Source organism: Eptatretus burgeri, chromosome 17 (genome assembly GCF_056783735.1).
Source record: "Eptatretus burgeri isolate ZD-2024b chromosome 17, Ebu_testis_v1, whole genome shotgun sequence".
Classification (NCBI taxonomy): Eukaryota; Metazoa; Chordata; class Myxini; order Myxiniformes; family Myxinidae; genus Eptatretus; species Eptatretus burgeri.
The window spans coordinates 23,242,163-23,257,165 of record NC_140977.1 but is presented as its reverse complement, the minus strand read 5'-3'; the positions used below and the strand labels follow the sequence as shown (position 1 = coordinate 23,257,165).

General features: G+C 42.9%; 1 protein-coding gene across 2 annotated transcripts in view; it reads right to left on the bottom strand.

Annotated features, from left to right (window-relative positions):
* Window positions 1–635, bottom strand: part of CSE1L (chromosome segregation 1 like) — a 94,678-nt gene extending 94,043 nt beyond the window's left edge. Inside the window, exon 1 of one of the 2 annotated variants that reach the window (XM_085861247.1) lies at window positions 505–635. The gene's annotated coding sequence lies outside the window, so the exon portion shown is untranslated. Of the gene's footprint in view, window positions 1–251; window positions 431–504 lie in introns of those variants that run through there. The other variant, XM_085861248.1, reaches the window with a different exon arrangement.
* Window positions 636–15,003: the final 14,368 nt, after the last annotated feature.

Sequence of the window (15,003 nt, the reverse complement as noted above, 5' to 3'; positions counted from 1 at the left end):
ATGGACTCACCCCAACCAATCACAAAACACACCAACCATGGACTCACCCCAACCAATCACAAAACACACCAACCATGGACTCACCCTCACCAATCACAAAACACACCAACCATGGACTCACCCCAACCAATCACAAAACACACCAACCATGGACTCACCCCAACCAATCACAAAACACACCAACCATGGACTCACCCCAACCAATCACAAAACACACCAACCACGGACTCGGCCCGACTGGTCGTGCGAACCTCACCACCTGCTCCACCGCCGTTTAACAAACCCTGAAATCCTCCATCATGACCCACGAACCGTTTTCCTCATACAAGAGAAACAAAAACTTTTAAACGCTGCACGTGCGAATCGTCATCAGCATGTCCGACCCATGAAACTACATTACATCAAACACGATGACAGAAAAGTCAAAACACTATGGACACGGATATGTACAAATGCTCGAGGAACCCGACCGGCCGGTGTTATCACCCGCCAAATCGAACGTACATCAAAGGAACAGAATCCGCTGGACCAGCGCAGCCCGCAGAAGTTATGCCGTCTGGGTTTACAACCACAACTATCTTCCGGGGCAAAGGAGAAGATGGTTCTTGAGAGTCCCGTTTTCATTAATTGTTTGTTAGTTTTTTCCTCTCGAAGACGAATAATCAATACACAGCAGGAAACAACATATTCGCTTGATACATTCAGGTCAACAAAACGGCTTTGGGTGGAAGATGGGACATCAGCCTTACCAACTAATGTCTGCTATACAGCGCAAGCATTTGTAAGGTACTTTGGCGCATGAGGAGGCCATTCGGCCCATCATTCCACCAGGTCCAAAAACCATCAGCTATCCACACACTCGTTACCTACAACTCCTACTAATATCCAGCCGTGTGTCGTCATATCACAGGAGCCCTATAGTATGGAGGAATGAGCGGAAAATGAGAGTGCATTTGATGATGAGGCCATGCAGCCGCCATATTGGGACTCCCTACCGACTACCCGCAGGCATTGTGTAGCCGCCATATTGGGACTCCCTAGCGACCACCCGCAGGCATTGTGCAGCCGCCATATTGGGACTCCCTAGCGACCACCCGCAGGCATTGTGCAGCCGCCATATTGGGACTCCCTAGCGACCACCCGCCGCCAGTGTGGCCGCCATATTGGGACTCCCTACCGACCACCCGCCGGCATTGTGCGCAGTTGTGGTGAATACCATGATGGCGGCCGTGACCAGTTTTTTCAGCAAACCAGTGATCCAGTTATATTTAGGTCAGTGCTCTATATCTATATCCAATGGTTCTCTGCTTAACCTTGATGTGGAAGTTCAGCTCATACATATGTTCATGAGGGGCTGATGACGCATTGGTTTGGCGTTTGTGTGATAAAATAGTTCCATCATGGATTCTCACTGAACGTGTGTGTGTGACTGTGTGTGTGAATCATTCCCGATATTCGGCGACTGTTACAAACCTGTCAACTCAACTTAATCCTGCTGCCACGACCTTTCTAAGGAGACCATTCCATACATTAACACATGAACCATGGACTCAATGGTCGGCGCAGGATTTTGGGTGAGTGACTGAAAGCAAAGGGTTGTACAGAGGTAATGTTTTCTGGTATTCTACAAAGTTTAGGAAATAGCAGAGCATTCATGAGTAGCACGATAAATGTCAACCTTTGGTTGGAAGAATTGTGCAGGGAGTTCGGTTTTGCATTGAAGAGGTGGAGTGGGAATCTTTTTTTGGGGGGGGGGGGGAGGGCGTGTTTCCAGAATGATGGCCACATGCCAAATAGAAAGTGGGCAGCAAGGTTTGCTGTGGGAATTGAGGAAGGAATTGAGGCCCACGAGGAGGAGTGCCGTGTTAGACCTCCTTTTAAGTCACGATCCCATCTGGTGGAGGAGGAGGTAAGGGAGCATTTAGGATCAGGTGACCATAACATCGTGTGTGTAAAGAGTTTAGAGTTAGGGTATTAGATTTCAGGAAGGGAAACCTTGAGGGTACGAGGAGAGAGTTGGATGATGTAGATTGGGAGACTGTAACAAAAGGATAACCAGCATCAGAGAAATGGGAAACCTTCAAGGAGCAAATGTGTGGAGTGCAGAGTAAGTACATTCCAATGAGGTGTAAAACTAGAAGCAGAAAGAAGCCAGGGTGGTTGAGTAGTGAGATAAGGAACGCCACTAAGGAGAAGCAAAAGGCATTTATTAGGTTTAAAATAACAGGACTGGAATTAGATTTATATCATTATCGGAGTAAACAGAGGAAAGTTAAGAAATTAACTCAGCAAGCCAAAAGAGAGTATGAGAAGGACATGGCGAAGAATATTAAACATCATAGCAAGGCTTTATTTAAGTAGATCAGGGGAAAACAATAGGTTAGGACCAGTGTGGGCCCATTCAGGAATAGTGTTGTGGGCCGGGGGTCGGTGGCGAGGAACGACCGCTAGATGGAGTAGTAGGGCCGTCTCCCACCAAACACCCGGAATCGAAGGTCGTCACCCCGGATAACTCCGGAGTCGACGGGTCGCTTAAAGGACCGTGGTCGCCAATATTTCGATGGCGTGAGGTAGGGTCCACTTGTCTATTCCAATTTACCTAAGTACTCATGCCATCTAACTACCAGGGAAGCCACACCCTCGGCCGGCTTTGTCCGAACCGAGTCGCTATTACCGACTCGGGTCCGGTGTAACCGATCGGAAATTACGAAAGCCACGCCGGTCCAAATGACAATTTACGGCACAAACGGCCTTACTACTTCTCAAGCCCGAACCATACTGGGCTAATGGAAGAAATGACAGGCAACGAACTGGAACATTTAACACGGGGTTTATTTATAATGGGGAGAAGGAGACACAGAGCAGACTTAATAACGAATATGCAAGAAAATGTACAATGAGCAATCAACATTTATACAATTTCTACTTATCAGACTGGCCACAGACAGACACACATACCCAAAAAGAAATGGGGCCGGCCGGCCTTTATTCGGACCTCCAGCCTGGGAGAATAGGCGAACTGGAGGGTCAGAGTTCTGCTGGTACCTGGCCGCATTCGCACGGCTTGCCGACCTGCCCTTGTGGAGCTTGGGATTCTTGTGGAAGTGCTTGAGAAGATCGGACGCTCCAACCACCACGGTGGGACTCAACCCCACATGGACAACTTCGCACCAAGCGCCAAGGAACCAAGAGGAAGCGGCAGATGCCAGCCAGCACCAAGACGGAAGATGGCCAGTAGACCAGACGAGACGACCCAGACGGATCGCACCGACAATTCTTCAACCCCTCCTGCGAGGTGAGAGGGATCGGTCCTGAGGTAACTCTGCCTCCCATTGGATGGGTGGCGTGTCGGTGGCCTGCCCCCCTCCCCCCCCCCGAAGAGGCTCTGTAGTTGTTTCTGGCCTTCTGGCTTCCCATTGGCTGGAGCGCCTCGGCTTTCCTCACTCTTCGTCCATTGGCTGGAGGAAACACTCCCTGCCCTTCTTCGGAGCGGAGCCTCAATCTGAGGCGATGGAGGCTCCGCCCACGCCTTCAGCCAAAAACATGGGGATAATGGAGTCGGTGCGCGAAGGTTTGGTTGGGTGGCGGAACGAAGCAGGATGTTGTTGTTGGGGAATATAAAAAAAGAACTAACTACAAAATAACTCACAGCGCACACATGAAATTCCCGTTAGACACGGGATGGATTCTAACTAAACACATACAGTTAAGCCCAAAATTATTCATACCCTTACCAAATTTGGAGTATTTTGAATCGTGTTATTTGAGGAATGAGTTTCTTCTGGCTTAGGTTACATAATAATGTGACAAACAGCTGAAAGAATCACTGCAAGAGACATTTCAAGAAATACATTGTTTCAGGGGTATTTTATTGATAGATGTACAAAAAAATGTCATGTCCAGAATTATTCATACCCTTGATTAGATCAGTTCAATGTCACATTCAGTAATCAATGGAAAAGCCTCTGTTTGTGATTACAGCCTCCAAACGGTTTTTATACTTGCTCACAAGGTTTTTGCATGTCTCTACAGGGATTTTGGCCCACTCCTCCTTCGCGAAGGTCTCCAGGTCTTTGAGGTTGGAAGGCTTCCTTACCATCACTCCGGTCTTGAGTTCCCGCCACAGATTCTCGATTGGGTTCAGGTCTTGACTTTGGCTTGGCCACTCTAGAACGTCTACATCATTATCCCGGAACCATTTCTTGACTGACTTGGCGGTGTGTTTTAAATCGTTTTCATGCTGATACGTCCAATGCTCCCGGAGGTGAAGTTTCTCTGCAGACTGTTTGATGTTTTTTTCAAGGATCTTGATGTACTACTCCTTTTTCATGATGCCATCCACTTTGACGAGATTGCAGGGCCCACTGGCTGAGAAACATCCCCAAAGCATTATGCTCCTGCCTCCATGCTTGACGGTCGGGACTGTGTTCTTAGGGTTGTTTGCTTCACCTTTCTTTCGGCAAACGAAAGCAACATCTCTGTACCCGAAAAGCTCAATTTTCGTCTCATCCGACCACGGAACTGAGGACCAAAAGTTTGGATCTTTGTCCAGATGAGCTTTTGCAAAGGCTAGACGAGCCTTTCTGTGCTTGGGATGGAGGAGTGGAGTCTTTCTTGGTCGGCGTCCATGGAAACCCCCCTTGTGCAACGTCCGCTGGAGTGTCTGCCTTGATATCTTGGTCCCAGACTCGCCAAGGTTGTTCAGGAGAGCCTTAATAGTGATCCGTGGATTGTTGTTGGCCTCTCGCCAGACTTTTCTTGCCAGACGAGGTGACACCTTTGGCTTCCGACCACGTCCTTTAATGTTTTTTTTACAGTGTGGAACTCCTTGTACTTCCTAATTATGCTTTGTATGGTGGCAACTGGCACTCGGAACTGCTTCGAAATAGCTTTGTAGCCTTTCCCCTCCTTGTGAGCATTCACAATGCACAACCGAAGGTCCTCACTGACTTCTTTCTTCTTCTCCATGCTGACAATGACCTGAGAATGATTGCATCAGCTCCCCTTAATTTACAGTCTCAAAGCAGAGTGTTGTTCTATTACATTCCTCACTGTACATTCAATAGACCACATTTGTAATGCATTCAGATTGTATGCACACATCTTGGAATAATTGCATAACATTAAAAAGAATCTTAGGAATATCAAAAGCATGTGCATTATTACAAACATTGGCCTCAATTCTGAGACTTGGTATGGGGTATGAATAATTTTGGACAGGCATAAAAACAGAAATCTTAACATTTCTATTGTTATGCTAATAATGTTGAGCCAAAATATATGTGGATTTGTACATGCCAACTAAATGTCCTTGGGTGAAGTGAAAGTTCCACCACTCCAGCTTGTAGGGATGAGATAAATGCAAAACTCAGATTTTTCATTGGGTATGAATAATTTTTGTGAAAAATACACGAATACATTTGCTGAAAACTGTGAATACGCCTGAGAAAAATCATTAATATGCTCGCGGAAAACCATGAATAAGCCCATGAAAAACCACAAATATGTGAAAAACCACAAATATGTGAAAAATACATGAATACGCTTGCTGAAAACTGTGAATACGCCTGAGAAAAATCATGAATATGCTTGCCGAAAACCATGAATAAGCCCATGAAAAACCACGAATAAGCCCACGAAAAACCACAAATACGTGAAAAATACATGAATACGCTTGCTGAAAACTGTGAATACGGCTGAGAAAAATCATAAATGTGTTTGCGGAAAACCATGAATAAGCCCATGAAAAACCACGAATAAGCCCACGAAAAACCACAAATACGTGAAAAATACACGAATACGCTTGCTGAAGACTGTGAATATGGCTGAGAAAAATCATGAATAAGCCTCTGAAAAACCACGAATACGCCTGTGAAAAAAACAGGAATACGCTTGCGGAAAACTGTGATTATGCCTAAGAAAAACATGAATACGCCTGTGAAAAAACAGGAATACGCTTGCGGAAAACTGTGAATATGCCTGAGAAAAACCATGAATAAGCCCATGAAAAACCACGAATATATGCAAAATACACGAATATGCTTGCTGAAAACTGTGAATACGGCTGAGAAAAATCATAAGCCCATGAAAAAAACACGAATACGCCAACGAAAAACCACGAATATATGAAAAATACACGAATACGCTTGCTGAAAACTGTGAATACGGCTGAGAAAAATCATAAGCCCATGAAAAATACACGAATACGCCAACGAAAAACCACAAATACATGAAAAATACATGAATACACTTGCGGAAAAACAGGAATATGCCTCAGAAAAACAGTGAATATGCCCACGAAAAAAAATACTCGAATAACCGCAAAAAATCGCGAAAACGCCCGAGAAAAGCTGTGAATACGCGTGAGAAAAACCATGAATAAGCCCATGAAAAACTACGAATACACCCGTGAAAAAACATCAATACGTTTGCGGAAAACTGTGAATATGCCTGAGAAAAACCATGAATAAGCCCATGAAAAACTACGAATACGCCCGTGAGAAAAACATCAATACGTTTGTGGAAAACTGTGAATATGCCTGAGAAAAACCATGAATAAGCCCGAGAAAAACCATGAATAAGCCCACGAAAAACCACAAATACGTGAAAAATACACGAATATGCTTGCGGAAAACTGTGAATACGCCTGAGAAAAAATCATGAAAATCTGTGAAAACATGAATATGCCTGCGGAAAACACGAAAAAAACCCCGCGAATACACCTCAGAAAAACAGTGAATATGCCCACAAAAAATACTCGAATAGCCCGAGAAAAATCGTGAACACACCCGAGGAAAAAAACCTAAAAAAAAAAACCGCGAATACTCCTGAAAACAATCAATACGGCCATGAAAAAAAACACACAAAAAAACGCGAAAACGTGACAATAAAAAACACGAAAATGCCTGTGAAAAAAAAACAAAACCCCTGCAAATGCATCTGAGAAAAACCGTGAATGCACCCACGAAAAACAAAATGAGAATACGCCCGAGAAAACCTGTGAAAACTCGAAAAAAAAACAAAAAAAACATGAATACACCTGTTCAAAACCAGGAAAATGCAAAAGAACTGCAAATATGCCTGAGAAAAACATGAATATGCTTGAGAAAAGCCACAGAAAATGGGGAAAAAAGGCGAATACGCCCAAGAAGAAAACGCAAAACAACCCCATGAATATGCCAGAGAAAAAACCTGAAAAAAATCAGTGAATGCACCCAAGCTAAACCGAGGATATGCCCAAGAAAAAAAAAAACGCAAAACAAACCCCACGAATATGCCCAAGAAAAACGTGAAAAAAAACTAGGAATATGTCTGAGAAAATCGTGAAAATAACTGGGAATACGCCTGAGGAAAAAAAGTAAAACCGCGAAAAAAAATTTAAACCACGAATATGCCTGAGAAAAAAAATGCAAAAAAGAAAAACCGTGAAAAAAACCCATGAATACGCCTGAGAAAAAAAATGCTAAAAAAAACCCCGTGAATACGCCTGAGAAAAAACACAATAATAAAAATTGTGAATATGCTCGAGAAAAAAAAAAACGTGAAAAACCCCGCGAATACGCCTGAGAAAAAAATGCGAAAAAACCCTGTGAATACACCCAAGAAAAACCGTGAATATGCCTGAGAGAAAATGTGATAAAAACAAAAAAACGAGAATAGTCCTGAGATAACAATGCAAAGAAAAAAAAACAAGAATATGCCCAAGAAAAAAAACGTGGAAACGTAAAAAAAAACTGGGAATACACCCAAGAAAAAAGCATGAAAAAAACGATGAATACGTGCGTGAAAACCGCGAAAAAAATAACCACGAATATGCCTGAAGGAAAAAACAAACGTGATTCCAGGAGTATTCCGGAGAAAAAAACCCGTGAATATACCAAGGACAAAAGCAAAAACGTGACAAAACCGGGAATATGCCCGAGAAAAAAACATGAAAAAACCGGGACTATTTCGGAGAAAAAAAACCGTCAATATACCAAGGAAAAAGGCAAAAACATGACAAAACCGGGAATATGTCCAAGGAAAAACACGTGAAAAAACCAGGAATATGCCCAAGAAAAAACACGTGAAAAAACCCGGAATATTACGGAGAAAAACCCGTGAATATGCCAAGGAAAAAGGCGAAAACGTGACAAAACCAGGAATATGCCTAAGGAAAAACACGTGAAAAAACCGGGAATATGCCCAAGAAAAAACACGTGAAAAACTGGGAATATGCCAAAGGAAAAACACGTGAAAAAACCGGGAATATGCCCGAGAAAAAAACACGTGAAAAACTGGGAATATGCCCAAGAAAAAACCGGGAATATGCCCAAGAAAAAAACACGTGAAAAACCGGGAATATGCCCAAGAAAAAACACGTGAAAAAACCGGGAATATGCCAAAGAAAAAAACACGTGAAAACCCGGGAATATGCCCAAGAAAAAACATGTGAAAAAAACGGGAATATGCCCAAGAAAAAACACGTGAAAAAACCGGAAACATGCCCAAGAAAAAACACGTGAAAAAACAGGGAATATGCCAAAGAAAAAAATACGTGAAAACCCGGGAATATGCCCAAGAAGAAACACATGAAAAAACCGGGAATATGACCAAGAAAAAAAAAGTGAAAAAACCGGGAATATACCCAAGGAAAAAGGTGAAAATGTGAAAAAACCGGGAATATGCCCAAGAAAAAAAAGAGGAAAACCCAGGAATATGCCCAAGAAGAAACACGTGAAAAAACCGGGAATATGCCTGAGAAAAAACACGTGAAAAACCGGGAATATGCCTGAGAAATAACGCGAAAATGTAAAAAAAAATAAAAAATAAAAACACGAATACGCACGAGGAAAAACGTGAGAAAAAAAATTGCAAATACGCCAGAGAAAAACCACAAAAATGCGAAAAAACCCAAAACAAAACATGAACACGCCCATGGAAAGCTGCGAAAAACCACAAATACGCCTGAAAAAAAAATGTAAATATGCTCGGGAAAACCCACAAATACGTCCTAGAAAAACTACAAAAATGCGGAAAAAATCAAACATGAATACACCTGTGGAAAACCACAAAAAACCGCCAATACGCCAGAAGAAAATCATGAATGCGCTTGCGAAAACCACGAAAAAAAAACACGAATTCGCCTGTGGAAAACTGTGGAAAAAAAACCCCCGCAAATACGCCCATGAAAATCTGTGACTACACCCAAGAATACACCCATGAAAATCTGTGACTTCACCCAAGAATACGCCCATGAAAATCTGTGACTACACCCAAGAATACGCCCATGAAAATCTGTGACTACACCCAAGAAAAATCACGAAAACGTGAAAAAACAAACATGAATACACCTACGGAAAACCGTGAATACTTCCAGGATGAAAAATTATCTCATAAATTACACCCAACAAAAAAAATTAAATCAAAAAATTATAAAATTATAAATCAAAAGAGATGTTAACACTGAACAGGAATTTATTAAGGCCTCATGTAGAATATTGTGTATTTTTGGTCACCACATCTGAGGAAGGACAGAGCTGCCATGGAGAGCGTTTTTTTTTTGTTTGTTGGTTTTTTGTGACCTTGTGAAGGCTCGTATGAGAGTGAGTGGGAAGGACAAAACAGTGGGAACAGAGACATTAGGAGATCTGTGGAAGGGAGAGGGATGGGGCGGAGAACATGGGGAATACAAGATGGACATTACAGGGACTTTCAGGAAGGAAAGCAGGGAATTTGAAAGAGGTGGGTTTGGGGTGGATTGTCGGGGGTAGAAAAGATCGAGGTTTTGGATGGGGGAAGATGAAAGGTGGTGGTGAACAGCTGTTTTCAAGACCTGGAGGGAAGAATTGGATTGAAGAGAGTGAGGGAGTTTATTCCAAAAGCGGGAAAAAAGAGGAATGAAAGAGTGAAGGTGAGCAGTGATTCGTGATTTTGGTAGTTTTAACAAAATTGGGTTGCTGGCAGGCCTTGAGCGCCCTGCGGGAATATGGGGGGGGGGGGCAAATCGCAGACAGAGCAGGGTGGGCGAGACTAGAGAGGAGACGGTAGAAGACAGAAAGACCACCGACATGCCTGCGGTGAAAGAGTGAGAGGCCCAAAGACTCAGCCTCATCACGGGAGATACCAATGATCCTAAATGCTTTGGTTTTCACAGCGTGAGGCCAAGAAAGGTGAGAGGCAGGAGGACCAGCCCAGAGGGGAGAGCAGAACTCCATCAGGAGGAGGAGAGCTTTGTAAGTGGTCAGGAGCTCAAGAGGGCCGAGGAAGGACTTTGCACGACGGAGGATTCTCAGTCAGCGACTGGCTTTGGAGGCCAGGTTGGAAATATGGCTTTCCCAGGAAAGATCATGGCAGATAGTGAGACACAGAAGCTTGAAAGAAAGGGCTTCTTCCAGAGGATTGTTGAGAAAGTGGACGGGGGGGTTTCCAAACGGTCCTTTCGGAGAGACATAGTGAGAGTGTGAGATTTGTCCGGATTGAAGGACATGTTACACGTGTTGGACCAGTTTGTGATTTTGTCCAGATCTGCAGTGAGCGAAGAAGCTGCTGCTTGCCGGTCTGAGGGATGACAGAGGGTGGAGCCATCAGCAAAGAGATATTGAGGATTTTCCAGAGAGTTTGAGAGATCATTGATGAAAACCAGAAAAATAACAGGGCCCAGAACGCTACCTTGAGGAACTGCAGCGTGGACAGGAAGATGCCAGTGTTCAGCGTAGTATGACTACATTGATTCCAGGGATAGCGAGATGAAGCTAAGAGGATCAGCTGAAGGAGACAGAACTTTACACATTGGAAAGGAGGCGGTTACGAGGGGATCTGATGGAGATGTTTAACATAATGAAGGGTGAGGACAAGATAGGTTCAGTGGAGTTTTTCAGTGGAGTGAACAGTGATGGGACTTGGCGGTAACTTGAGTATGGATGGGTGATTGTGTACATCTCTGCTGATTGTGACGTTTGTGAAAGGATCTCATGAAGGGATAATGTGTGGTATTGTGTGTAGTGAAGTAGGGTGTGTATCGGGATCGTGTGTGGCGAAAAACAGGGTTAACTCAAAGACAAGCATCCCCAGGAAATGAATGACGCAGGGAATCCCAAGATGGAAGTCTTATGAAACATCATATCCACTATGGGAGACTGAAGAGTAATACCTCCTCCTTCTGGTGGGGGTCAGTAAAGTACTTGCTCCTTGACAAGTGTTCAGTGCAAAACTGCAACTCATCTCCACAGCTGACTTGTAATACCCTCTCCCACCACCACCACCACCACCACCACCACTGGGTTGCACTATACGGTACACATCGCGAGTGATGACAAACAAACACCTCCCTAAAGTGTTTTTATCCCACGCACACAAAGCGAAAAATGGAGTCAAGCAATTGGTTTACTTCTGTCTATCTGTCTGTCTGTCTCAGTCTGTCCCTTGATTAGACCCTCTCACAGACATCACATTCTTCACCCTAAAATATCTCCTTCCCCCATTCCCTGCCCACCCCCCCCCAAAAAAATACAAAAACATGTATTTCTCCATGTTCATTTTTAACACGCCAGTGATATCCTTCAGCCTGCCACGTTTTCTCATCCCCAATCCCAATCCCTCTCCCCACCCGCCACAATGAAATTACGCCATTAGCTTGACGGGTTTATTTTCCCACGCACGTGAAGCCAAAAGTGGGGTGAAGGAATTGATCCACTTTGTTGGGTGGTTGCTAGACTACCTTTATTCTCAGGTTTTCCGTCTGTCTGTTTGTATGTAATGGACAGCTCTGGAGGCCAGAGGAGTCAACCAATTTTGATGAAACTTGACAGGTAGGTTCATACCAGGATCTAATTGTATGCTTTTGAGCACCGTTGCTATGGACGCCACCGTTGTCTATCAACGGGACTTTGAAATTTTTGAAAAAATCCGAATTTTTTTTTTTTTTTTCGAAAATCAAAAATCGGCTTCCGCGCTTTTATGCGCACTGTAATCAACCTCTTTGTCAAAAAATTTCAGCCCGATCCGTCAAAAACTTTATGACTAGTATGCAATTATATAGCAACCACCCATGTCACCTACCGGCTTGTCTGTTTGTCTGTCTACTGACATCAGTTTATCATCGAGGAACAACTTCATTTCAATTGAATGTTATATTTTGAACACAAATCGGAAGACGAACCCAAAGTTTTGCATTGCTTTGGCTATGAATTTGTACTCATCGTGCATGAGCAGAGGAGTGAGATAATTTTTTTTTTACTCCGTCTGCTTCTTTGGCAGTTAAACGAACCTGAAAATAATTCCAAACAGGAAATTTACTGTTTTTAGCGACGTCATAAAGGACACAAACAACAGGCACGAATAACTTATGTAACGTGTTAAATAAGGTAGTGTAAAAGACGCTGCATCAACCGCAGTAAAATTCCGGAATTTTTTTTTTCTACATTCTTTAAAGTCTATAACTCTATATTATATTTCAATTGAATTCTACACTTGAACACTGGAGAACACAAATCACCTTTTTGGCACTTTCAAACCCCTTCGGTTTAGCGTTACTTGGACAAAATATGACGGCATTTTACGTCATCATGACCGATCAAATTTGTTGCTCGCAGACCCCGTCCATGTGTCCTTGTTTCTCAAGACTGCATGGGGTAAGGTGTTCTATGAACTCTCTAGTTCAATCTGGTGTTGGTGTAACGCAGGCATGATTGGCCGAAAGGCCTCCTCCTGCGTCCCATTTCCTTTTGATGCAAGAACGACTCTTTGAGTGAAAGACCCTGCCTTATTATACTCTCCTCTCTTCTTCTTCACTCTCAGGCTATGGCGCCCTGGTCCTATCACTGTCTATTCTGCTGTAAAACTATTCTGCACTCATTTTGTCTCCACCTTTCATTATCTCAAACATCTCCATCATATCCCCTACTTTAATCACCTAATGTTGTTGTACATCCCTGTCTTTCAGCCGCACCTCACAGCTGAGTCTAACTTGTTCCGGAATCAATCTAGTAACACTGCGCTGAACCCTCTCTATTGCAGCTACGTCCTTCCTCAGACATGGTGACCAAAACTACACACAATATTCCAGACGAGGCCTCAATAAATTCCAATCCAGTGGTAAAACTTCCTCTTTTGATTTATAATTTTCAAGCAGTTTACCCAGTTTACCCATGTCGTAACTTGTCTATATGAAGCAGAAGCCACGTTTGCTTTGTTTGGGCATTTATCGATGTAAGTAAATGAAACGTTTGTCCAAATCCCCCACAAAAATTTGACCCTGCACTGCTGGTGGGCACTTGGCAATGAATATGGTTTTACATTTTTACCTGGGCCCTTGACATTTTTTACTTTCTACAACCAGTGGTTTGGGAGGAGATGCAAAATGGACGGACACACACACACACACACACACACACACACACACACACACACACACACACACACACACACACACACACACACACACACACACACACACACACACACACACACACACACACACACGATCTTATCATATAGATATTGTTGAAGGACTGTTCCAAGGTTCAATTTTGGCACGGTTCATTCAAATACTCAATTCTCATCTGATTGACCTGAGCATTGATTAAGATCGTCAATATTAATCTTCATGAAATGGGCAATTTGATGTAACCATGGCAACTTTTTGGGAGGTTGGGGGATTTATTTTGCAATCATCGTGCTAAGCACGATGTGTTTCTTGTTATCTTGCCAAAACGAAGTTTTTGCAAGATATGTTAGTCAGCTTGTATGTTTTGTTTTTTTTTTTGTCTGTAATCACATATCGATCACTCTGCAGAGCACAGTTATCATTGGAAATTTTTGTAACTTCGCATATCAGAGTCCTATAGAGGTCCCTTTCAGCGCATAAAATTTTCAAGGTCAAGGTCAAAGGTCAAGGTCACTGTTGCAAATCAGGGGAGTCGACGAAACCCTTATTTTTTGAGTAATTTTGATCGGATCGTCTTCAAACTTCATGGGAATATAGTTCATGGTCTGGCGCTCAGCTGATTAATTTTTGGTGGCGATCGGCCTTGACCTTCATGGTTAGCGCTGGAGGTCGAAAGTTTTTGACCCCAAGGTCAAATTTTGAAATCTTAGATACCATATCGAGAAATACCTCGTATGAAAACGCTTGATAAGTGCTTTCCAGATCTGTCAAAAGTTTGACGCTATGACGTCATTTGATGATTTCATGACAAAAAAACGGATTTTTCATGAAAATTTTATTTCTTCAGTTCTCATCAAAATCTCTTGATATTTCATGTACAACGGTCCTGGAGAGATACCATTAACCGTACGAAAATATAAAGGTCAAGGTCAAAGGTCAAGGTCACAAAAAGGTCAAGCATCAAGGTCGACGAAACCCTTATTTTTTGAGTGACTTTAATCGAATAAATCAGTCACTCATGTTCACATTTTGGCAAGATACTGGTCACCCTGGGGGTGACATTGGTTTTTTTTTCTGTTTGTTTGTTTGAAGGATATCTCAAAAAGTTGTGGTTGAATTCAGATGAAATTTAGTGTGCCAGTTAGGTGTGTAACAGAAAAATTGATTCGATTTTGGTGAAGATAAGGATATGAGATTTTTTGATTGATTTTTTTTCACCATGGAGAGACGGAGCTAAAGCGATATATAGCACGATATCGCAAAATGTTGTGGATGGATTCGGACGAAACTTAGTGGACACAGAAGAATTGATTCGATTTTGGTGAAGATTCTGATCTGGAACCGATAATTATTTAATTTTTACACTGATTCTTCACTATTGACAGACAAGGCCAGAAACGAGATATAGCATGATATTTCAAAAATGTATTTTGCCCGATACGTTCCACTGCATCAGGCATTGTGTGGTGGAGGTATGCACTCTACCGAGTACCCTTGTAGTTTTTTTTTGTGAATTTGGTTCTTTCAGATGGGGTGCTGTAGAGTGGGTGTTGAAGGAGGGGGTGCTGCATTGCACAGTTTGCAGAATACTTTGAGGGGAGCGTTAACTTGCTGAGCTGGATTTTATCATTCGCTTA